The following is a 25,376-nucleotide window of genomic DNA, read 5'->3' as shown; positions in this document are numbered from 1 at the left end:
GTCAATCTTAAGTATTTTGAGCCCAGATATGTTCTCAGTCCTAAAAATACCAAATTTAAGCATGTGTTGTTCATTGCCAGGATGCAGAATCACCCACTATACTGAGGTTTTGCTGGTGTAAAGTCTTCTAATCTCTGGGGCCACTACTCTAAAACTGAAATATTACCTAAAATGCAGCAGTGAATTTATCACAGAGTGATTTATGCCATCTATAAAGTAATGATGCTAACATATTAAATATATTCTTCAGACACTCACTAAGACTTGATTCCATTCATGTATTTCTGATGTGTGATCTTCAAACTCATTTTGCAATTACGTGGAGTGAATCTGGCCATCCCAGACATATTATCCCAATACCGGGATACTTGGGATGTTATTAATGGCAGAAATTTTAACTGTACCTCAATCTATAGTTCACTGCCTGGTTTATTTATTTACCTAGAACTGTCTTGAGTAATCCTGGGGTATCTGTGTTATGTTTACATTACTTCAGTGAAATTGAAGGAGATCAGTATGTTGAAGCAGCTGGTGCCTGCTTCAACTACATTATTTACAGCTCAGGGCCTTTTCTTCAGACACATTTAGTCTGGTCTCCTGGTACAGCACACTGTATAAGTGTAGCAATATTGTCCAAAAAAACAGTCGAACCCTCAAATTACAGTGAAACACTGGAACACATCTGGTGCACACCTGGAACAAGGTTTGCAGTTTCAGCGGTTTCTTTAAGAATCTTTAAGAATTCTTTACTTCATGCACACCAAAGTTCTGTGAATGGAAAAAACTCCCAGTAACTGGAAATGATTGAGAGATTCACTTCAAAATACACTACTGTTCCAAATAAAATGCTAACTCTGAGGGAGTTAACATTGATTTCTTTCATGTTTCTGAAGTGGATTCTGATAGATCTAAGTGATGCAATAAATGGATTCAGAAAACCAGCAAAACCAAAATATAGCTTCATGCATTCTGAAGTTGTTGAACAAAAAATAGTTTTTACCTTCTTCTTTAAGCAGTCAGCTATTACAAGAGAAATTCCATACATCTGTTCACTATTAGTTTGTGTAGCTGCTTTATCCCCAAACACTTCCTTACAGGGTACACAACCATTCATTAATGTTTTACTTTTCTTTTGAACAGGACTTAGATGTTCTGAAGAGCTGTTTTTTCTATTACTCTAAAATCTCTCATTGTAACACTGCCCCCAGAGTAAACGTCTCTGTGTTACTTTTGTTTTAGTGTGCAAATCTACAGAGGAGGCTGTACCTTCAGCATAGTATAAAAAAGTCATACACAGACATTTGCTTTTTATTTGGCATTGCAGCCAGCTGAAGGTTCAATTCTGAAACTGAAACCCTAGAGTTGTAGTTCACTGTTAATAGGTCATGCTGTCCAGAAGGGCTTTTTTCTGAAAAGTGATTAAGCAAATAAAATATTCTTATTAAAGATATTTTCTGAACCTGATATGATTCAACCTTGTTAAAGCTAGTATGATAACATGAATATAATTTTTTTATCCTGATTTATTCATTGCGGGTTTTTTTATTTTCATTTCAAAATAAGTCGTCTTCCACAGCAGAATACTAGCAAAGTCTTATATCCACTGTGTATCATCATCAATAGATATTTTTCAAAAAACAGCATTTCATTGCTATCACTGCAATTTCACAGTAGTCTATTTCTGACCTGAAAGTTTAGATAGGTAGCTGTGATGGATCATATTTTGCATCACTGTGACTTATCTATTTATACAAGGGATAAGTGAATATATATCTCTTATACCTCTTGACACATTTGTAGCTGCTGGTTTATGTTTTATTGAAGATGGAAATATCAGTATATAAATTAGAGGCACATATGAAAAACTGGATATATCTATCCATATCTCCAATCCACAGTCACAATATATAAGTAGATGCAGTACAGGAAGCCCTCAGCATGAACAGATGGAAAAAGAATAGGATAAACAAGAATAAACAAGAGGAAGGGTGGAAGGCAAGGGGGAAGGAAAGGGGAAAGAAAGGGAGAAGGAAGGCAGGAAGGCAGGAAGGAAGGAAGGAAGGAAGGAAGGAACAGGGAGAGAGTGACAGGGGTTAGGTAGAAGCATATCACCCTTCCAAGGGTCCCAACAACGTCTCGTTTCTCCCCTCCATCTGGTCTTGGTGGTGAGAGTCCCCTGCTGCCCACTGCCTGCCTCTGCAACTGAAAAGTGAAGAATCCAGTGGATTAATATAAATTTGAGCCAGGTGGGAATGCCCAGGTGCCTCCCCTAAGGGAGCTAAGTTTGACATTGTCCATTGTAACGCTGTGGATCTGTTGCATCATTTGCAGTGCTCTGGTGCAGGGTCTGGGGACCCCTTTGGGGGGGCCTTTGATGGGCCATGACACCCGCTCTGCTGTCCTGTGGATGCGGCTTTTCCCGGAGTGAAGGGGCCCCACAGCTGAGCTGGTCTGCACAGCAGAGGATGGGTGCTAAGTGCCTCGGAGCAGAGGCTTCTTCACCACCCACGCAAAACCTCTCCTCTTCTCACACTTAGGTCTGAGGGTCTGTGCGAGCCTGGTAGCTGATAGCTCCGGGGCTGTGGCCTCCACCCCAAAGGTGCTAAGCTTGATTCCTCTGTGAGTGTATTCTTCTCCCGAAGCCCAGACCTGAGTCACTTTATCTTATCCCCACCAAGAAGCAGTTCAGGGCCTCAGTCAGAAGGCCTGTTCAGGGTGTGGTGCTCTTCTCTGCAACTTTTGTAATACAGTTTTGCTATAATAGGCAAAAGTCCTTCATGAAGATATTTAAGCAATAAATTATAACATTCATGCTCCAACACTCTTTTCTGGATCTCTTGTCCAGTTTCTTCTTTATCACAGCTGCACGATACTCTTTCAAAGTACACTCACTCCTTGATGCAAACTTGAGTCCACATTAAACAGCACTGAACTGACAGGCCTTTCACAGCATGAAAGAGGATGAAAATACATGAGGATATTAGATAAAACTCAGCTTTACTTTTTTTCTACAAAACTGCATGAAACCTATGCTGTACATCTATGACCAGCAAAGGACCTGGTATGCAATTGTGTCAATCATTTTGTTCATTTTCTGTTACATGCAATAGTCTGTGGTTACGTACTGTTCTTTGTAATATAGTATTCTCAGGGAAATTAATTATGCCATGGATTTCATGCGCTGAACCTAGATGTATTGGCTTGCCTCTTGTTCTTTGTTTAACTAGTACTGCAGATGTATTTTCATTCAGAAACTCTTTGCAAGTAGATCTTGCAAACTGAACTCAAGAATAAGAACAGTAAACTCTTAATTGCTTTTCTAAATTAAATACAATAATGATGTTTTTTCTATTCTGCTAAAAAAAAAAAAAAAAAAAATCCTTGCAAGCAAAGACTTGTTATCCCAGTATTGAGAATTCTTGTTTAATGAAAGGATTCTTTGTTCATTGTCTTCATTTTCCATATGCCATTTTAAAAATTTGTGTTTCCATACTGGTCTGACAGACCTCTTTGTACTGTACAGTATTTGTCCTTCCAGATATCCTTAAGAGCCACAAAACAATAGGGTAGATTAATTTATTGGTCTACAGATGAAAAATTAATAGTGTTTTAAAGGAGGTCTAAGCAATCTTTTTTTTTCAAATATTGAAATATGTTGTATGAAAATATGTTGGACATCAGAAAGAAATTTTGTTAATTGCTTCCATTTTTATCATTATCTGCAAAATTTTATAAAGCTGTCCAATACAAACAAAATACTGAGAAAACGAGATTCATTAACCTAAATTATTAACATTATACACAGCTGTAGTATTGTTGAACCGGGTTTTTTTTATGCTCTGGTGGACATTTACAGGTAATCAACATTTCTGTGGAAAGCTTGACTAGAAAATGCCTTAGGAATTAAAGCCAAATATATAACATACTGTGTTGGTAGGGACTTCATTTCATACAGCAGTTCTCTGTACATTGAACTGTAAAGATAAAAGGTACTTCCTGACTGTTTGCCATTGTAATTACACTATCAGAGAGTTTTAGAGAACACATCATAGCTAATTGTCCAAAATTTAATGCATAATAGGCAGCAAATTTATTAGTTATCTGGAATTTCAATCACAAGGGAATCAGGCTACCTTTCTGACATGCTGACCTTGTGATTGTAATATCACTCTGGGTGACATTTGGATGCTGCATGTATCAGGACAGGCACATGACAATTTGATAGGTCATCTTGATATCTTTCTTCTTCGATTAAAAATAAACTAAATTTAAAAATATTAAAAAATATTAGCTAAATTAAAAAATAAACCCTTCTTTAAGGGGCAAATCTGGGGAGAGAGATAACTTTGGTAGTCTTGTGAGTTTTCCAGCATTAAATGTGTGACAAGTTCAGATTCTACTCTCCTAAAAAAAATTAGCCGCAATTTGTAGTAGCACATAGAATTCACATATGCACACATGACAGGCAAACATAAAAGTGTTTTAAATCTTGTCCTGACGAATTAATTCAGTGACAGTGTCTAATATTTCATTGAACAATATTTACTAATGCTTATAATTACAGTTTTAATAACAATACAATAAAATGTTACTTTACCTTGTTTGTAGCCCACTTTTTTCCAAACAGTTCCAACTTTCAATCCAGTTTCTCTCATGTTAAGTCAGTATTTTATGAGAAAAATAATTAGTTCAGAAGTGAGAAAATGGAAAGGACACCTATCAAAGTCTCTTTTTTTTTGTACTACCAATATTTTGGAAGTTTGAAGGTTTTATTTTGATCGGATTTTTTTTCTGAGAAGCATCTAAGTCCACCTTTTTCTTGTTACAACTTTAATCTTTATGTCTGATTACCTTAGAAAAACAGCATAATGTCATAACTAAGAGATCACTCCAGGGTGGACATTGCACCAGAGGATGAACACTAACCTGGATAAAACTCCCTTTAATTCTAGTATCCCTACTAATAAAAACCTGAAAGAAGCAGGTATACATAAGAGCTCAGCAACTCAATGAACTTTTGCAAATAGGTAACATTTTGACTGTATTCTGCACCAAAATATTGAACTTCAACAGAAGAAAGAAATTGACTTTTCAAAGGGTAATATGCAAGTAGCAGATATTTTTGATCTAAATAATTGCCAGATATATGCAATTCTAATAATAATTGTCCTTATTAGAACATGACTACACCATTTCATGTGCCCTAGACTTTTCCTCATGAAAAGTGAATTGCAGTGCTTCAATTATGCCCATTATCCCCGCTAAATGGAAAATTGGTTGGGATACACATAGGTACACTATCTAATGCATTTTCTTTTATCAAATCACTAGAAGGTCTTTTTAAAGAGACCACTCCTGGAGCTTGGAAAAAGTGTTTTCTCAGGAATAAATAACTGAGTTTTTCTGAGGAGTACACTGTACTCTGTCCTGGCCTGCCTGGGATGTTGGAAGTTAAACACCTACAATCCTATAATATGAAGCAGGTAAAGTTACCAGCAAGGGAAAGATGTTTTGTCTCTGGAACAGACATACAGATTCCTCTGAGTTGATTTATTTCTTTCTAAGATACATATTGGACACTCCTGCTCCAAACTTTTACTCCCTCTCTATAGGATGAACCAGCCGTAGTGGTATCATAATTTTTCTCCTACCAGCTTTATAGGTTGTAAGATTAAGCAGGCATATCATAAGGCCTTCAGCAACTGTTATAGAACATGCTGGTTGTGAGCCATTTTCTCCTGGTAAAACAATGCAAGGCAATTTTCAAAACAAGGTAACATAAGTAACGATGCCCTCGTTTTCACAGGTACATATGCAGATTCATTATCAACTGTTGATATATATATATATATATACACAGAGGCATGTTGATCAGCATTAATTCTAGAAAAAGAGATTCTCATTCAATTTCTTGGTGTCAGTATTGGTGGAGTATTTTAGAGTAAACATACTCAAATGCAGACACTGGTTTATTTAAGAAATGGTGTTTGATTGAAATCTTATCTGTTCCCCTTGCATATTGACAAGACAGGAAGAAAATTTCATGAGCACAGATTGAAGAGAATCAAATTCATTCTTAACATACTGCCAGCAATTTGCACGGTATGTGTTTTTCCAGTCTCATTGTGATCATAGAGAAAGAAAAAACAATCTAGGAACACACCCTTCCTAACTAAGAATTTCCAAATGTAACAACCTATGATTCTAGGCTGAGCTTTACGATCATACTATTCTACCACTCACATTAAGTCTCTTTTTTATTTTCAATTTCAATGGATTGAATCTCAACCACAGATTGTCAATGTTTTGTCCCTCAAGATCGGCCATCTTCAGATAGAGTGCAGGCCAAACAGTGCAATCACATAAAGGCTTCATTGTGAAAACTTTCTGCTGTTCACTCATGTATATGACAACAATCTCACACAAGAATTTTGGGATTAATTTCATTGCACATAGGAGTTAAATTCGGAGACATTCATATGCAACTTGCTAAAAACCCAATAAATTAAATATTCTGATATGTTTTTAACTCAAAAAGACTGACTTCTATCTATAAAAAGACAAACAAAAATACTAACACTTAGATACAGTAAGATAAGCCTAATTAAATACTGAAATCAAAGAACAAATGTACAGATTTTTTTCTTACCCACCCATTCACCTTTCTACCTTGACTATTCTTTTTTGTTTCTCTCCTTAGCATTGCTTTATGCATATAATACTTACAATATGTAAGTTGATGTTGACTAACTAGTACATTAGAGATTTTCAAACAAAGTGATGAAGCTTCTAACAGGAATATCATTTTCAGAAGTATTTGTTACGATACTCTAGTCCTCTGACATCAAATACCTTTAGAAGAGCTTTTCATTAACCAAACACAAAGACCTAGAGTGCCATTCTCAATTAAGATGAAGGAAAAACTTTCTGGAAGTCTACTAATTATTTCAACAGATCCCAGAAAACAGAGGGAATATGAAGAAGTGGTAGAATGATTTCATAAACAAACTTTCCAGTTTTGTGACAGATTGGTAAAACAACATAAAAAGATGCATCACTGAAAGAGTAGGATCAATCTAGATTGGGATATGTCTAGTAGCAACAAAATAAAAATTTATTTGCTGTTTGTCTTACATAGTCATATGGAGTCGACTTCTCACGTCCCACATGTCCCATAAGCAATGACAAGTTACATTTTAGGTAACAGATACCTGAGATCCATTACTCTTCTTTGTGGGTCAGTAATCCACTCTGTGGGTTGGATACAGAGACTGCTATCTTGTAGTGGAATTTTCCTCTCTCTTCAACATCCAACCTCTAGAAGCCACACCTAAAATACAATTATAGAAACAGAAGTTAGAATTTGCTGTGATCTTCTCTACAACATAAACTAACGACATAGAAACACAACAAAAACTTACTTCCTTGCCTCTGTTGCACACAGGTCACTGACAGAAAATATTCTAAGCTTGTTTTCCTGGAGCAAGTCAAGACACACTTACCAGGTGAGTCAGTATGGCTGGAATCAACTTCCAAAGACCTTGATTTTTTTCTGATGTTTTTCAGCTTCAGTATTTCCTTGGGTGTGCCTATGACACAGTGGCCCAGTATCAAGTCAGAGCTGACACAGCTAAATACAAGAACTACATTATCTAGAAAAATGCACTGCCAATAATCAGTGCTAGATCAAGCCCTGGGGACAGTTTAGCTTCAACATGACAGCAATGCACTTGAGGGTACCTCTCCCAATTCTGGCATGCAGTGTCAGCTCTGTGTGGCTTCAGGTGTGTAATCAACTCAGTCAGTACCAGGCCACCTGTTATATTGGGGAATACCATACAGTGATCATTAGCTGTGATAAATAATGAGCAATACTTCTACATCAAAATTCATGTTGGTTGTTTTTGAAGATAAGGCTCTTTTTAGATTCTGAGATGATGCTGGGGATCAGAAGCAATTTATTCTGTGACTTTGACACTTTTCTGTCATTTCTTTGCTATTGGCTGTCCTGCATTGGAAGGCTTACAAAAAAAAAATCTAGTTAGATAACCTCATGTTTTATTGTCTTCTAGACTAATCAAAGTGCATTCATGCTAATATTAACCTCATCAAATTACAAGGTAAGCAATTTTCCTTCTACTCCTGACATTACAAAAGCCAGCCTTTCTGCATTTGCAAAAATCTCTATGACACACTGACACTTTATATATGCAACAGAAAGACAGCCAGACCATGACTTCTAGTTTGTCCTTCACATTAAAAGGGTGAATGAACAGTTCTGTCTTTGCTCAGCCAGCACAGTAATTTCATTTCTCTGGTAACAGTTATACTTCTATGTCTCCAGTTCCTTTGGATGACAGCACAAGTGCAAATTACATAGGAGAGCAACAATAAACTCCTAATGAGAACATTAGCTCATTCCTAATAGGAATGATTTACCTCCCACACCAGTGCAATACACATTTGTCCTTCATTTTGGAGAAAAGAAGAGGAGCAGGAAGAAGGAAGGTAGGATCACAGCATCAACATGAATGTTTGCCACTGAAGAAACTAACAGTTTATCACGTATAGATGTCCCTGTCAAGCACTCACCTTTCAAAGGTCTCTGCTAAAAAAGGGAAAAAAAAACTGTTCGAATTGTTAGTTATGATTTTGTTTCTAGTAGACCTTGTGGTGAGCTCAGTGTTTTCTAAGTACATGCAAAACCAAGAAAAAAAAGATTCTCAAATTTGATTTGTAAGCTACAGTGATTTTATTTTCAGGTGTTTAAGAAACTTTAAATAAGCCTTTTATTGCAGACTGAACATCAAACACCAAATTTCTTCTGCTGTCATGATGTGTTAAATTGTATTCCCAAAAAGAGCAAGGTACTCAGAATCACTCATTGATTTTCAAAATCCATTTCATCGTTATACCACAGAATTAATATACCAAGGAGCAAAAGTGATCTGACACAAAAGTTGAAAAACAAAACAAATGAACCAGACAAAGAGTAACTACAGTTGTTTTGCTACTGCCAAATTTTAATACAGATCTTACATCAGTAGTCATATTCAAATTAGTTTACCTACACAAGTGTTGCAGTATGTAATTCCCTAAATAGATTTATCTTGGTGTGGGCAAAACCTAGGATAAGCTCTAAAACTCTTAAATGTTACACTGAATTACAATACTTAAAACCTGGACTGACAACTTTGGCATTGAATATCTCAACTTAATTATATTTTTCTTTTACTGTTTTTTGTATATCATGAATAGTAATAATGTTGACTACCAAATTATCACATAAGCAATTTTTGCACTACCTGTTTTTAGAGAAATACATTTCTCAGTTCTTGTTGTTATTTTTTTGCTCTCCATGGAACAAAGTCAGGAGCGTATGAGCCATACATTTTTAAAAGAAGTGTTCCTTGGTTTATTGCCTATAAAGGCTGAAGGAAAAAATAAGCCACAGGCAGGGTCATTAGAAAAATAAAATAGTCCAGGACTGCTACTGCGGCTACTGCTATGCAAACTGCATTTCTGACTAGAATTCTTCAACTTGTATATTAAGAAAAATCCTGGGCACTCTGAGCATATGCCTTTTTCTGGAGCAAATATGTATCTATAAACCTTAATGCAAACAATGAATAAAAATTGGTTCTTCATGAACAGCAGGAATTTGAGAGGAAAAACAAGCAAAAGCCCAGATAGGCCATCAGAAAACTTTCTACCTTCCAACAACACGTTTCTTTTTTGCTTAGAATTCAAGTGTTTTCCCCTTTATACGACTCATAAATTATATTTTCGCCTTGTCTCACAAAAAAAAAAAAAAAAAAAGGAGTTATGCAGAAAATCTTTCCCATACAGTTTCACCAGGCTCAGTTTGACTTATGGTGCTCTACATCTTCAGTATTTCATAATCACAGTGAAGTTCAAGCAAGTGCAAAAAATCTTGCAGAAGTCTTGATTGTAGGCATAAGAAATGTCTACAAAAGCCTATTTTATCGTGACTTTCATTAGGAATCTAATGGGTTTTTTGGGAAATGTTGGTTCATCCCTTTAACTACTTTAGCTTAGGGCAACACTTGCATGTTTTATAGACAGTGCTAAACATCTGTTGGTACACTCTTTCTTTCACAAAATGATTTCACTTTACATTTCTATTAGAATCAGCTCTTCCGGTAAGGAGATTAGTACCTCTTGTGGTCCTATTTTGTGAGGGGTTTTTTAATCTGTCTCTTCTTTACTTTTGCCTTCAGCTAGATATAACAAGGACATACTGGATGCTAAGGTCCACTCCTCCTTTCTCATACGTACAAATACAGGAACACAGAGCTGCAATGTTGTGCAATAAATACTTTGTTGGTAAAATGTACATTAGAGACCAAAAACATAGCAACCAGGAAAATGTACTATTTCAGGCGTTTATGTGTCTCTAGCTCTTAAACCATTAGATACTGAGTGTGTCATACAGATGGCACATTCAGTCCCTATGGAGTGATGTTGCTGTCAGAAACACTGTACCAGATGTACAACTAAGGAACACCAGCACTCATGGCTGGAATGAAAATTCTGGGAGGCAGAGAGAAGTGGGAACACACGCAAATGTATCAAACTTAATGGTTATCGTGACAGTCCTTCCATAATTATGGTAAACAAATTTAATGAAAATGAGTGTCTGCCATCTAAAATCATAAAAATAAATTTATCAAATGTATGAAAGTCTATGCAAAAAGCAAAGAGGGCTTACCAGTTTGGGTTTTTTAATCTGTGCCAATCAATCTGCTCTTTGCTAAATTAAGCATTGGGCTACGGAAGGTTAATGCTACTATCTTTGGAAAATTTAACATTTAGATTATTTTCTTAAACTTCCAATAATACATCTATAAATGTCATTTCAGTTCACCACAACAAAATCTAAATTATGCTTTTCCCTATTGTGAACAAAGTATTAGTTTTCCATCAGTATAATTTATATTTCTTGCTAAAAAGCTTGGTAGCCATCAGTATCTGAAAATTCTGTTACTAGTCAAATAAGTTTGTCATGCAACTTTTGCAGAGGATTTTACAAACTTGGTATTATCTATCCATTTTCAATCACTGTTTATCTGCATGGACTACTCCAGAGATTATTTATATCCAGTATATCTTTCTTTATGTATTTTCTTCTTCCTGACTTTAACAACACTGAGAATCATATTAGAATATTAATTCGCTGACTTCTTCACTTGATATTTTTAAATAGATTAAATTCTGTTTCAAGGCAATACTTTTATTTGCAAATCTATAATTTCTCCTTCTTTTCTCCTTTTTTTCCTGTCTTCCAAGTTACACCTGGTGGAATCTCAACTGTAAAAGGAGTTTATTTAGTACTGAAATCACTGCACTGAGGGATATTTATGACTTCTCTGACATGAATCCTTAGTGTGCCAATTCTTCTGGGGGGATTTTTCTGTAATTGAAGGCCACAGACTATATCAAATCAAAATATACTAATCAAAAGAGTGTTCTCTGGAAAAGATGACATAGGCAAAATAAATGATAAATAAATTACATAAGGACAAGAAAGTATGGGAAATATTATGCTAATATTAGCACTGTATACGATGTTGAGTTTATTTTATTTTGGGAGTATTATTTCAGCATTTCTACACATTTTGGTATAGTATGGGAATACACTTCATTGGACTGTGGAAATACTTGACCTAACTATCAAATCTAACCAACAGAACATTTTTGTAAGGCAAAAGTCGCCTTTCTCCAACCTGTAAGACCTGGTTCAAAAGGTGGATACATAATGAGAGTTAGCATTAGTTTCAAATGTAAAAAGTCTAAACAGTAGCACTTATGGAATAGAACTACATCCCAATCAGCTTCCTTTGCACTGTGTAATCTGTACTGATACTGCATTGTAGAAAAATTTCCTGAAAACTTGTCAGCATTAAAATAATAAATCTTTGTACTTTAAAAACATTCCACAGAAACATTTTAATTTATCAACAAGCTGTTCTTAAGTGAGCTGGAACTAAACAGTTTTTTAAATTATTTTTCCATTGTGAAGTCCTTATTTATGCCCCTGGTTTGGCTTTCTAAAGCCTGAACTTTTGTTTTCCATTGGTTTTTCCCCCCCTTTCCTTTTTCCTTTTACAAGTGACTCCAAATCATGGATCTTGTAGAAGCCAGTTGTCCAGTCAAGATAAAGTTCACTCTAATATTCTGAGAGTAGACAACATATTAGTATCAAGGAAGGTTTTTCTGATTATTCTTCTTGACCTTCCAGAGTAGAACTATTATTCCCAGGGTTTCATTAATTGAATCATTGTTGGGATTTAGGATTCTTCCTTTTGTTTCTTTCTCTTAGGGAATTTTCCCCCATTTTGTTGCTAAGGAACAATAATGACTGGGTACTTAAGAGAGACAAAAGAAGTTGCCAAACTCAGGGGAAGAGGGCACCTGGCTGCACTTCTCTTATCTGAGAGTTTCTCTCAGAGGGGCAGAGATACCATGAGAATGGGGCTGGGAAAGAAGGGGCTGGGGCAGCTGCTAGCTCCTTCTTGCTCTCTCGCTATTCAGAGGGGAAGAAGGCTGCCCTTGCTGTGGGAAGAATTCGCCACCACTGCGGGTTTCCGTCTCCTGCAGCCTTTCTTCTACCATGAGTGGAGCTCTACTCGAGAGAGTAACTACTGAACTGGAACCTTATTAACAGCCTACCTCACCAGAGGACCCTTCACCATCTGCTGGGGTGCCTCAGGGGAAACCGTGGGATCCTCAAGCCCCTTTCCTCCTCCCAGGGAGCCCCTCCCTGCCCTGTTCGGGAGCCAGGCGGCCACTGCCCAGCCCCGCTGTTTCTCGGCCACTGCCCAGCCCCGCTGTTTCTCTGCCACTGCTACGAGGTTTCTTTGCTACACTGTAGCCCTTCACCCCCTGCCTCTGGGGATGCCCTGCGGTCCCAGCTACAGCTGCCGAGTTTCTGACATGTCTCGTCTACCACCCTGGGATTTTGCTCGTTCCTGCCGTTCCAGCTACCGGCTTCCAAGGTCCCTGTTACAGCTCATTTCTCTATCCAGAAGGGAACTGAGACCGACCCCCCTGGGGGTTTGTAAAGCAAAGCCCCTTCTCTACCCCTCCCATCTCGGCCCAGCCGCCATCACCGCGTGGTCTCTGCGCTGGCGCCGCAGCGCCCCCTGCAGGCGCGGGGGAATCACCGCACCCGCCCTGCCCGGCCCGGAGCCACCAGCGCCCCTGCCGGCTGTGAGCGGAACTGCACCCAAGGGGAAGGTGCCTGACAGCCGAGACAAGGCTGCTGCTGCGTTTTGGTTCTGTTTGCTGTTGCTGCCGTTGTTGTTGTTTGTGTGCCTTGTCATACACATACATACGTACTAGTAAAGAACTGTTATTCCTTTTCCCATCTCTTTGCATGAAAGCCCCTTAATTTCAAAGGTACAATAATTCAAAGGGAAGAGGGTCATATTCTCCATTCCAAGGGAGGTTCCTGCCTTCCTTGGCAGACAACTGTCTTTCAAACCAAGACATTTACCTACTTCCTGTTTATGTTTGGACTTAAAGTTGTAAAAGACTACACTTCTCCATACCCACACCAGCTGCTGAACTGAGACAGTCAGCAAACAGTTAAAAGAAAAGACAAAAATTTAAAAAAAAAAGATCATTTTGGAGCTTTTAAATTTCAGAGAGAATGTAAGAGAAAGTGAATGTTGGTTCCATCTTTATGAGAACATATTTTATGTATCTGTTTAATAAGGGATTTTTCGTCTGTGAATCCCCCTAAAAATATTTCTATTCATTCAACAAAATAGTTCTATTTCAGGTGCTCTGGAAATTTCATAATTTATAAACAATAACACTAAAATCAAGTAAACTTCATTAGTTGATTTACACATAAATGTGCCTCAGAGACTTAAAAGAATTACATCTGTAGTAGTCAACGTGATGGATAGGAGTTTCCCAACCAGAATTCTAATCAATCATTTTTTTCTACTTTTCCACCAGCTTTCTACTTCAAAATCTCAATTTGTGTCCTTCCCTCTTATGTTTCATTGTGGTCACAACTCAGCTATTTTCCTAATTCTTGTAAGAAAAAGAGTTTGAGAAAGAGATTGTTGGGGTCTCCTCCCCCTTGCCATGGAGCCCTGGGAGATGGGCCCTGGGGGGGAGACACGGGGTTTCCCTGCCCCTGGTCAGTCTCATTTCCCATTGGTTGTTTTGTGTTCCCCGGGGTGGCCAAGGACCCTGGGGTCCCATGACTGCGGAGTTCCTTGGGCAGAGCCCCGGCCATGCGGCTGGAGAAATAAACATTCTCTGAAACATCTACCAAGAATCTGTCCACATATATATTTCCTTTCCACGGGGCTCCTGGTTTGATATATGCGTGTTACAGTATCCCAGCTGTAACAAGAGATGACTTCAAAGGAGGGAAGATGTGGCCTGCATATACCGAGATGTACTTGACATCATGCTTTGTGTCCTTCCCTCTTATGTTTCATTGTGGTCTTACTGTCAAAAACTAATTTCCAGTCTTCTGAGAGTTCAGTTTTGTCAACACCTATCCACTGCTTACTCTCCTTTCTTGAAACAATATTCAACTAAGGTTAGAAAACTGAACCTCCCCGCCCAAACAAACCATGCATTTCTTCCATTTGAGAATATGTTTTCTAAGGGCAGAGGGGACTATTTTTGGTAGGCTGCTTGGCTTCAATTTATAAATAGTTATTTTACCTATACAATAAAAAAACTAATAAAGCATCAACTTGCCCTTAAAGCAAGAAAGACAATTTTCTTCTTTTTTGTGGTGCTGTACTTCAGTAGAAACACACCTATAGGAAATTCTATAGCTTAACAAAGATGTTGAATATGGGTACTAGAGACTCGACAAAATTTAATTCAGAATTGTTTGACATTTAACAAGTGTCTCCCTGGAAATAAGACATATCTGCAAGCTACAGCTGAACAGATCTTCCTAATTGAATCTCTTAATTAGCAAAACAGTATTCAGTTCCTATAATCTAGCATAACTAATATTTTACCAGCTAATCAAGCTGAGTTGTTTAAACTGGAGCACAACTGCAGAATCCAAATAGTCTTTCTTTGCACATGGATTTCTGTGCAGGTTGTTCATTTCTGCACTTTTCTTTCAATAACAAATTGGATTTGTATGTGCTTTGGGAGAAAGAAATTTAAATTTTAGCATAGGTCTTAAATGATCTGTGCAAATAACGATCGCTTATCATAATAGACACCCCAAGCGAACAAAAAAGACTCCTTGTTATAGCATTTGCACTACAGATGGTAGGCAAAGTTTATTATTTGTGTACTGGAGACATTTCCTCTGGAAAGAGTTCTGATCAGCATGATTACTGCAGTTTCCCATTAATTTCAAGGACTTCCAGATCATTCAGAAGTGCCATAGATAAAAGGATACTGCATTAGAAAGATTTCCAGCTGTAAAGTAGGGCATATTATAGGGCATCATACTGTATCTCTGTGTATTAAAATCATAGAAAAGTGACTGACATGTTACACACATGCCAAATATAAAATTCACATAATTTATGAAAACTTAATCTTATGATGAAAATATAATGAGTCTTTGAGGATGTAATTGTTTTATCACTCATGCAGTTCAAATCCCACTCTTCAAATTGACCCTTAGCATCCATTCTGGAAGACAGAAGCAAACAATAATTTTGCTGACAATAAAAGTGTTGACCAGAAAAAAAAGGACATTTGTGAATGTGCTTGACATCTTAATCCTACAGATCATAGGCCCACTTTAAAAATATATTAAAAATTGAAACTACAGTTAAGAAACATAACCTACTTAGAAAAGAGAGTATAATGGATTTATTGGGAGACATCAGGATTTTAACCAATAGGAAATCAAAGGAAGAAATTATGGTCATAGATGAAAATGGTTATCATTAAAAATAAATGGTCTCATCTTCACAAAGGACATTCTCACCAGATTTTCTTTATTAGTTAAAAACCACCCTAATTCCACCATATTTCTGCACATTTATCATGTCATCTGACTCTAGTAACTTTCCAAACTTTTCATTCAGTTTTTCTGTTGGAAACTGTCCCTGCCTTAAGCTCTTTCCTGAATCATCCCTGAAATTTGTTTGAAAAAGTGCATTTTTGTAAACTGTATCAATGACTGCAAAAACTGACCCAGTGCCCAGGAATGTGCTACAGCAACTGTTTAATTTAACAGTAAAAAAGGTATAGCCAAAATCATTACAGTAATAGACCCATTTCTTATAATTTTCTCCAAATTAAAGCAACCAGAAGAAAAAAGATAGAATACGAAGTTCAGATATTTTCAGTCAAAAGCAATCATTAATGGCAAAAATTTGTAAAATTGGTAAGCCTCAAAGAAAGGTGCTCTGGAAGTTCCTTGGCTTTATTGGATAGGCAAAGGAGAAAATTCCATGAATATTCTAAGACAGACACTCAAAGCCTCCTAGTCTCCAGATGGTGTAACTCTGCAAGGGTTAATGGAGTTTTAGTCATCTCTAGCATTCCAACCTATCTGTCTCTTTGAGATATGCAACATAAATAAGCCTGAAGTCTATTCCAAACTGCATCACCCAGATTACGGTCTCAAATATTCATTTATAACTGAGTACTCCTTCTTAGATCCTTACTTTTATTTAACCAATCAGAATCCTCTTTGCAGTGAAGAAAGAAAAAGAAAAAAATTTTATAACCAACTAGGAATCTATCAATTAATGCACATTTAGTAATTGTTAAAACTAGTGGTGGAGGTTGTTTACATCAGTGGCACCTAGTTGCAACAGCTTACCCATTGACAAACCCAGGAAATTTTTGAAGCATTATTACTCTACATTAAAAAAAAATTAAAAACCTCACAATCTTCAGTACTACTAAGGATGAAAATGCACCTAGATTCTTCATTTTCTAAATTTCCATGCTGTCATGACCTTCAAAATGACAGACAAGTCTGAAGTCTATTTAACTCACCACCATTTGACATGCCCAGTCCTTGTTTACTGACAGGAATTCTTCAGACACCCACATACAAGATATAGATAATTTAAATTATTATAGAAGCTAATCTTTTCATAGGCAAGCAAACAGATAAAGTGTAAAACACAGACTAAAACTCTCAGATGCAGGTACAATATCAGTTGCCAAGAGTGAAGGATCTCCTGAGATTCCATATGTTAAGTATTACCTGGACTTGTGGTACTGCTTGTAAACTTACATTATAAACATTAGTAGGCTACATATATACAAAGAAGATTCATTGGGGAAATAATGTAAATATTGAGAGAAAAATTTTTTCATATTTACTTAGACAAAATTCCCAATTACATTAGTGGGAAAGAACATACAGGTATATTTAAGGACTGAGGATAAAGATTATCAGTCCAGATGTCTGGAAAACTTACTTTCAACACACCTCATATTAAAAGGGAAAGCAACCAGGAAGAATAGATACGATTAGTAGAGAAACCTTCATCAAGTCATAACAAAAAGTTGCACCTTTGGTAAAGCAAGAGAGTTGGTTAAAATGACATTGAAAACTAAAAAAGCAAAAAGCCAAACAGAATCTCAGTTAGTTGCAAGAATACATCTATGCTGTTGCATACACTCAACTAAAGATAATAAAGATAACATAGCTTCTCCCATTTTAACTTGTTCTGTATGCTGATTTAACTGAGAAGTGAATATTCAGGGTGGAGAAAAACAACAGGAAAACAAAGCTGCTGGATGAAAGATGAGCAGACAGTGCTCAGTTGGATCACAGTAATCCAACCGAACAGTTAAAATTCTGTCAGGACAAAAAATTATTTCATGATTGACACAAAGTGTATTTACTTAATTCACACTGTCCTTCAATCTGCTGGGAAGTGTTTATTAAAAGTATAAACTGAGAAATACAAAACTTGTTGGGTGAATTGACAGCTTGGAGAGTCTAAAAATCAAACTACCCAGAACTGAGGATTTTTGTCAAGAGAGATACAGTTCACAAAGCCCATCAGATAGGTGGAAAGAAAATGCCAGTCTCAATTGCCTAATTTATTTAAAACCCTTTACCGTAATACATTTGACTCATCCATACTGCAGTGTTTCATGCCATCCTGTCCTGGAATCTTCAAAAAATGGTAAAGGCCTGATTTTTGTCAGAACTTCATTTAAAAATCTTATTTTAATGCACTTAGGTTTCTTTTTTTTTTCACTGAGTTGTAATAGCACACTTCCTTCAGAAAGAAAACCCGCCTTTATATTCAAAAAGACTCACAGAATTCTTTGTTAATTGAGAGATTGAATTGATTGGTCATTCTTTGGGGTTGAATAATTAGACAAAATGATTATTTAACACTGTAGGGAACAATCCTTTACTGATCCCTCAAGGGACAGACTAGGTGACCTAATTGGTCTTTTGCATTTCTCTTCTCTGTTTCAATGTAGTTCTGCAAGACTACAAAACCTAATGAAATGCATTTGAAAAAACAGATTAAAATTGGTCCTCTAGCCTTTCAATAGATCACATCTCATTATTAAAGGCATATTTCTGTCTTTGATATGCTTGAAAGTATGTTGTTTTTGCTAACCAAGTGTTCTGCCAATTGACAGGGACAATTTAAAGAACATAGACACCAATGGAAAGAATGGCCTTATTTTACTGTGAATATAAAGGCAAAAAAAAAAAAATGGTACAGTAAATAAAACGATGCGCTTGGCTTTAGCAACAAGCAGAAGTACAAGGCAATGCACCTAATCTGTGCAACAGAAGGGATAGCGATTGAGAAAGATCCATCACCAGTTGCCTGAATACTTTACCATCCTCCACAGTCCACAGTCACTGGGGAACCTCGTTTCGCAGCGAGGACCTGCAGAACCCTTCCCAGCAACTGGGAAAATCCTACACGGGGCATCCATCCGTAGGTGAGGTCTTCAAATTTGCCCCGAAAGTGGGTCCAGCTTTATAGACCCAAATCAGTAAGTCAAAGTAGTCAGAAATTTTCTTTTCTCTTCACCTTTATATCAGTCAAAATTGAATGACTAGAGAGTTAACACTTTTCTGCAACTTTCCTTGGTCACAGTAATTTTGCTTACAGATTATGTTTTCTCCTTCTTTCATATCAAATTTAAACACATAACTTCAAATTATAAACAGATAAAATCCACGCAAAAATGGAATTAATGCTTTGAGATACCTGTTGGTATCCTAAATGTACAAGATCAGTTACATTTTAAATGATGAAAGGTTTAAATAAGACAAAGATTTGGGGAAGTAAACTCATGAAAAAGGTAATTTAAAGGAAAATGTTTGCACAGACTAATAATATGCACAGTAGTGTGTAAGTTTAGACCTGTGAATCTGGCATATTTATACATGCATTCTGATCTGGAAAAGCTTTTTGTTAAAAGAATGATAATAACAGCTTTAAAATTTCAGCTTTGCTTCAGAGCTCTAGCCTTAGTAATGCTGCAAGAATCCAAAGATCAAAAGAACCAATGTTGTGTGAATTGGACATTCAGCTGACATAAATCAGGACTGATCTGTTTAGAACAATGACACTACTGAGCTACACCAGCTGTGGATGTGGCCTAATGTTTTTAATGCCACAGAACAAGTTATTCTATGCGGCATTCTAAACTGCATCCAGTGTATTTATTGATGGCATGCTTGTCTGCATGGCAAGAGTTTTCCCGCTGGGCAGGCTGCTTTCTAAGCAGAGAAGGCAGGCTCCAAGCTGGGAGCAGGCAGAGTGCTCTCCTGTCCCTGTCACGATCTGGACTCAACATGCTTTCCAGCTGACATGAGCAAACAGCAGCTATACTGCTGTGTGGTTTTTTCCTCATCCTGTTCCCTGTCTGTTCCTGAGTAGTGTTTGGCAAAAGGGGCAGGGGAAAGTGTTGGGGTCCCTCCCCTGCCATGGAGCCCTGGGAGAGGGGCCCTGAGGGCACAGACACGGGGTTTCCCTGCCCCTGCTCAGCCTCGTTCCCATTGGTTGGTTTGTGTTCCCTGCGCGGGCAGAAGGACCCTTGGTCCCGTGACTGTGACAGTTCCTCGGCAGAGCTCCGGCCATGCGGCTGGAGAAATAAACATCTCTCTGAAACAGCTAGCAAGAATCTGTCTGTCCGTATATATTTCCTTTCCACGGGACTCCTGGTTTGATATATGCATGTTGCAGGATCCCCACTGCAACATAATGGTGGAGAATTGTGAGCAGAACGATCCCCGATCCCTAAGCGACTGATTTGTGTGAGTAAACCCTGGAAACTTTGGATTCCTCTTCTTGGTTTTGCTTTGCTATTCCATATCTAAACTATGGAGGAACCCTGGGAAGACTCTTGGCTCTCAGAGCCGCATATGGACATTTATCTTAAACTTAAAATGATTCTTGAACAATGATTTGTGAATTTTAGCTTGATTCAAGCTCAAAAAGAACTGAAACACTTCCTGGCATGGTTGTTTAAGAACTTTTTCTATGTTTCTTGGGATTTAATTCTTACAAAGGGCTTTTGGAAAACCGTTTGGACACAGTTAATACTGGAGTCAAAATATATGCCGATGGAAGAATATTTTCGTGAATATTATTTAGCTACCAAGACTGTTGAGCAATGTCAGCTGTGTCCTGGTGAAGGGAAGCCTGGCGCAGGGACCGTGCGACCCAGGCCACGTGCACCGAGCGCTCTGAGAGCAGCAGCGAGGCAGTTCCCGCGCGTGGGCGGAGCCACGCGAGCCGCAGTGTCGGTGGTGGAGCGAGGCGCGGCAGGAGCGGCGGGACCCGGCGGTGCCCGCCCGGCCCCGCGCAGCGCGTGGTGGAGCGAGCTCCGGGAACGCCCGACCGAGAGGGGCGGCGCGCGGGCAGCAGCTGGCGGCGATGGCGGTGGAACAGAGCCGTGCCCAGCCGAGACGCGCGCTGGAGCGGGGCGTGGGGGGGTCGTCGCTCGGGGGCCCGGCCGAGACGTGGGGGCAGCGCCCGGCAGCAGCAGCGAAGCTGCGACCAGAGGAGGCGACGCACGGAGAACTGAGCGGCGCGGCCCGGCCCGGCCCGCGCAGCCCCAAACGCGACCCCGGGAAGAGCCCGCAGGCACCAGCAGCCCCGACAATTCCAACACGGGAGCGACAGAAAGAGAGAGCAAAGATGCAGCGAGACAGAAAACAGCAGCCACTCGGAAAAAGGAAAAGATCATAGTAACTAAGATCTTAGGGATAGTAAAATGGTATAATGCTAAGCAAAATTATGGTTTTATAAGATGTGCCAACCAGCAAGACATATTCGTGCATAGAACTGCTATTAAAAAGAATAACCCTGAAAAATGCATCCCAAGCTTGGGAGATGGAGAGGTGGTGGAATTCAAAATTATACGAGGTAGAAAAGGGTTACAAGCATTGCAGGTCACTGGGCCTGATGGTGTTCCTGTAAAAGGCAGTATATATGCTAAAAATCATAGTCATGTTAGACAATATCTCCATTGTAAGCCCCCCCTACAGTCTCCCTTTCCTAATCCCACCTTTCCCTTTTACCCTATGTCCTATTACCCCCAGTGTATTCCCAATCCGTTTTTTCATCCATGGTTTCCCTCACAAAACCATGCTTTTGCCAACTGTTTCCCCAAAAATCCCTTTCCAATGCCGAGTGGGGGATGAAAAGGGGAAGGGAAGAAGTTAAACCCTCTCCTGCCTCAGTTTCCCCACAAAGCATGCTCAGAGAGTCCTGTCTCCCTTCTGTCAGCCCTAAGATGTTCCACGGAATCTGTTTGGACATTTAAAGACTCAGGAGGGTGGCCTGTTTTGTTTTGAAACTGTTCTTGTTATGTTTATCCAGTTGTTTTCATTCTCCTTTTATTAAAATAAAACGGGTGAGGTGTTGGGGTCCCTCCCCTGCCGTGTAGCCCTGGGAGAGGGGCTCTGAGGGCACAGACACGGAGTTTCCCTGTCCCTGCTCAGCCTCGTTCCCATTGGTTGGTTTGTGTTCCCTGCGCGGACAGAAGGACCCTTGGTCCCGTGACTGGAACAGTTCCTGGGCAGAGCTCCGGCCATGCGGCTGGAGAAATAAACATCTCTGAAACAGCTATCAAGAATCTGTCTGTCTGTATATATTTCCTTTCCACGGGACTCCTGGTTTGGTATATGCATGTTGCAGGATCCCCACTGCAACAGGAAAGAGCACTGCCAGTTTGATAGAAATTCACAACGGCCACCATAATCTCCTCAGATCCATGACAGAAAAAGGTTGATGTCTTTATGGATCAGATTGCTATCTTCCCTGGACCATTCCCCCTTCCTATGACTGCATGTGCACGCATTATAAAATGGAAAGTGAGTCATGTCACTTTTTTGAAAATAATGTAAATGGAAGTGAACTTTTTTTCTGAGGTGATTTTGGAAATGTATAGGGGGACAAGATAGTAAACTGTTTTGGAATTCTGTGTATAGTTCTCTGGCCGTCTACTGCTCACACTACCAGGGATGATGAAGATACATAAAAATAGTCTGTCAGGGTTCTCAAGAGCTGCCTAATTTGTCCTTTTCTGAAGCAAGATGGATATTGTCAGCTAGAGAGAGGAGACATGTTATCTTTAACTTTTTTATAAAGAAACACAAATGTGAAAGCTGCTGTCTTTTAGGCAATACAAGAAAATAATTTGCAGCTCTTGCTGACAGAAGGTTTTTGGTCATGGCCAGCTAAAATTTCATCACAAAATTACTACTAATACCTTCATGACCATAGAGAACAAGCTTTTGCCTTTCCTATTTGTCTGCTCCTTTCCCACTCTCAATATTTTCTTCTTTAGGATGAACAAATCTTAATTCTGTTTTCATCACAAGACAAGGAAAATCTGATAATTTTCTTTGGTGTCCATTACATTTGTGTCTTTCTCTAAAGACATCTTTTCAGACAGGGCATAGAAATAGGTGTGAGAGATTACTTTGTAAATTCAGCAAGCTTGTACATAGGCCTTACCCTTTTCCCTTTTTGCAAAGTTACTTTACTAGGTATTGTGCCTGTGGTTCACTGCCTCTCTAAAATTCTTTATTTAAAACAGCTGCCTACAAGTTTGTTTTACTCATTGCAATTATCCCCACTGATTTGATTTTTTTTTTTATTTATGTTTTCCAGTTTGATAGGACAGATTTGAATTCTTATCTTGTCTTAAAACTTACTTACAGTCCTTTATATCTTGCTGCTGCAAATGTAATAAGAGTAGTAAGGAATATTTGGTACAGAACGAAAATTTCAAGATTTGAAGCTGTAGGATAAGCGATGCCAGATTTCTTAGAAACAAATTGTTTCAGAGGGAAGTTACTTGAGACTGTGAGAGTCTTTTGTATTTTTTGTATTTTAGATGAGTAAAGCTGTCATCAACCAAAAACCTGTTCTTAGAAGGGGATCTAGAGCCTATTTCAAGATGAAAAATGTTTGATTTCTTAAATCTTGTACAAATAAGTATATATTCTGAAAAATTACTGCTTTCTATGTTACACCAGCATTTTTACTCAATTACCAAGATTTCATATATGGATTCTATATGGATATAGGGGCATATAGCTCTATATTCACAGTCCATTTTGTCAAGTGTATTTTAATATTTTGTGTTTGGTTTTTATTTTGGTTATTTGTTTGTAAATTCACAACAATAACATGCATAGCTTGGTGTACTTCTTGGAAAGGTAACAATCACGGTATACCTGTTGCAATTTTTTTGAAAAAAGCTTGAAAATAGAAATGGAAAATAACTTTCTTCCAAGTAAGGTAATAGTGTGCAAATTAGTCATTCTGCAAGGGAAATTTTAGAATTCTGAGTTTAGGTTTTGTTTTTTTTTAACTAACTTAAATTTCACCAATACCACTAACTGAGGCTTTATACATGTTTTGCATCTGTATGGACCATGGGGATCAGGATAACATAGCCTGAAAACAAGAATAATTTTACTGAATAAGCTTCATGTCTATGCAAAAGCTCTTTAATTTTGTGGAATTGCATTATATATGAAAAATTAATAAATTCCTTTCATCAAGAGCTTAAAGGAAGAGCAAAAAATATGAAGTTTCTTTAGGTATGTAACTATTCATCTTCCTTCCTATTTGTTATATTAATCAGAACTAAACCCAAACATCTGCCTTTTCTTCATTAAGCTCAAAGCTAAATTTTAAATAGAATGGTTTCACTACAGAAGGTCTATTTTCTTTATTCTGTTGTTTACTAAAATGGAAGAATGGGGGAATCAGATGCTATTAGTACTGCTAAAATGTTCTAAAAGCTTCCAGGGAAGCAGATAGCAGTTTACAAATAAGACATTTTTCATACTACTGAAATAATGGAAGAGGAAGTTGAGAAGCTTTAACTTTATGAGTCTTTGTGGCAGTGCACAAAGAATAATTCCTATAAATAAGATATATAATGTTTCTCAACGTGCATCCTGATCTGCAACTATTACGTTAATAAACATAGCTAATCAGTTTAATGTGCTCAGGGTGAGACAAGCAGTGAATACCAGTACAGAGATAAGAAGAAAGGAATCTTTTTTACCATTATTCCTATGGTAGAGCAAACCTGAGGTTCATCTGTGGTTGATGAATACAGATTCAGAAAAAGTTTCTAGACAGACATTTCTCACATTAAGAAAAGTAATACATCATATAATTTTTGAGAGACATTTTATATTTTTTAAAAATTATGCACATCTTTTATTAGGTAACGGTAAGATGCTAATGTCTTTTTTCACACTAAGCCATTTTTACTGAAACTTGGCAATGTTTAGTAAATAACAACTAGAGTTTGACTTTGTCAGAGGAAATTTAGAAGAGCTCTAGGCTGGGGTAATTTTACCTTACACTGAGCTCTTACTTCCTTGTACTGGCATGAAAATATGTCTTCAGCCTTCTCTTCTACCTCTTAATTTTCTATTTTTAGTCTATCTTTTCTTAACTACTGTTATATCAGTGGAATTTTGAAATTACCTTCTGTGGGCTGGTCACTGGAGAAGCTGATCAAAAATGAATAGGGATGTTGTTACTGAAAAAGCTTGTACTATTTTTCAATTTTTTAAAAAGTCTTGAAGTTTAAATCTTCAACTTTTTTTTTTGTCTCATTACATGGAGCATTCACATTCAGCTGAGGGGATAAAGTATGCATAAACATCATCATCAGATTCTGACAAACACTGCTGTGTTTTCTCTTTTGTACTCTGAAATGAGGAGAGCTGCAGTACATTGAATTTCTGTACTGTTTGAACAGATAGTCTTTATTTTTACATCTTGGTGCTGTGTTGAGGCCTGAGCAGCAAGTCTCAGCCAGAGTTGACTTACAAGATGAATCCTGGGCACTGTGAGAACACCATTAGTATTGTTTAGTTAAAAATAGATGATGTTGCGGGTTCGGTTTGTAACCGG

Source organism: Corvus hawaiiensis, chromosome Z, assembly GCF_020740725.1.
Source record: "Corvus hawaiiensis isolate bCorHaw1 chromosome Z, bCorHaw1.pri.cur, whole genome shotgun sequence".
NCBI lineage: Eukaryota > Metazoa > Chordata > Aves > Passeriformes > Corvidae > Corvus > Corvus hawaiiensis.
The sequence above is the reverse complement of the archived record's forward strand: the minus strand, read 5'-3'. Positions refer to the sequence as shown.